Here is a 1,850-nt window from a genome sequence, read left to right on the forward strand (position 1 = left end):
TACCCATAGATCGTGCCATTCATGAGCTCTGTGCTCTTATCCGAGTGGGTAATAGCTGTCGACCACGAGTCCAGCATGTGATCCAAGACCACAGTGAATCACACACATACACACACGAAGGCACACACACACACACACACACACACACACACACACACACACACACACACACACACACACACACACACACACACACACACACACACACACACACACACACACACACACACACACACACACACACACAACTAATAAATGAATACATGAATTAATTAAAAAATCTATTAAATGGATAACTAACAAAGTAAATAACTAAAGAGTGCAAGTGCTTTATTGTGAAGACACCCAAGCTTGACTCATGCTGTATCGGAAACATATAGATACACACACACACACACACACACACACACACACACACACACACACACACACACACACACACACACACACACACACACACACACACACACACACACGCAGACAAACACCAATAGAAAACCTACAGTACTTACCAATTTCATCTTGGTTAACCTGAGCACAAGAACCTTTGAAAATCCAGACAATCCACTCGATCTCGAAAGCTGCGTCAGTACGAGGGATGATGAAGAGAAGTCTTTGATGCCTGGAGGCTCGGTCCAGATGGAAGATGAGAGGAGTGATGGCGCCAGTGTTGGTGGTGTAGGACCTTTATACAGTAAAAGGCACCGACTGGCACTCGTCCGTGGCCCCTCCTCGACCTTGGGAGCAGACTCCTCTTCCTCTGTAAGGGATTACTCGACCGACGGTCGGCTCTCCTCCTTCACGGCTCAAGACGCACATACATACATATTCATACATACGTACGTACGTACGCACATACATACATACATACATACACTTACCACCTGACTTAGCTGCTCAAGAGTTTAATACTCACTTTGCCTCTATCTGCCAGACCTTACTCCCCCCTTAACCTCTCCGGTCTACCTGCCTACCTTCCCTCCCCCTCACCCCCTGCCCCTGGCCAGGAGGCTGACGTTGCCACTAAACTAAGTAAATTAAAGTATAACAGATCCACAACACCTGATCTACCTATCAAAATCTACAGAGAATTTCCCCAGAACTTGCCCTCCCACTTTCCTCCATAATTAATGCTTCGCTGAGTCAAAACTCTTGCCCCAGTGACTGGAAAATTTCATATATCACTCCCATCCCCAAATGTCCGAACCCACAGTCACTAAGCGACCTTAGACCTATTGCCATCACCCCAATCTCAAGCCTTATCTACGAGGGTTTTGTATTTGACTCGGTATACAACAAAATTAAAGACCAAATTGATATCTAACAGTATGGCAACATGAAATCCTCCTCCACAACTCACTATCTTGTTAATCTGCTGGACTTCTTGGACAGCCACCTAGACAAGCGCAATACTTCTCTAGCCTTGACCTTTATAGACTTTAAGAAAGCGTTTGACCTTGTTGATCATAACATCATCATCTCCAAAGCCATACAACTTGGGATCCAACCACACCTGGTAGCATGGCTAGCCGCCTTCCTGACCGGACGTCAACAGGCAGTGAGGTACCAGGGATCGACATCCTCCCTCCTTCCTCCTGACCTGTGGGGTCCCTCAAGGGACCAAGATGGGACCACTGTGCTTCCTCATCCTCATAAATGATGCATTAATGGACACCCCATATAGATGGAAATACGTCGATGACTGCACATTTGGCATCCCCATCAACACCAGGCAGCCTGACTATTCTTCGCTGCAAAACATCCTAGATAACCTTAAAGCGTAGACCGAGAGCAGCAATGTGACAGTTAACCACAGCAAGACCGTGGTCATGCACGTATGCACATCCAAA

Source organism: Oratosquilla oratoria, chromosome 2 (assembly GCF_046742065.1).
Source record: "Oratosquilla oratoria isolate Oo_2021 chromosome 2, ASM4674206v1, whole genome shotgun sequence".
Lineage (NCBI taxonomy): Eukaryota > Metazoa > Arthropoda > Malacostraca > Stomatopoda > Squillidae > Oratosquilla > Oratosquilla oratoria.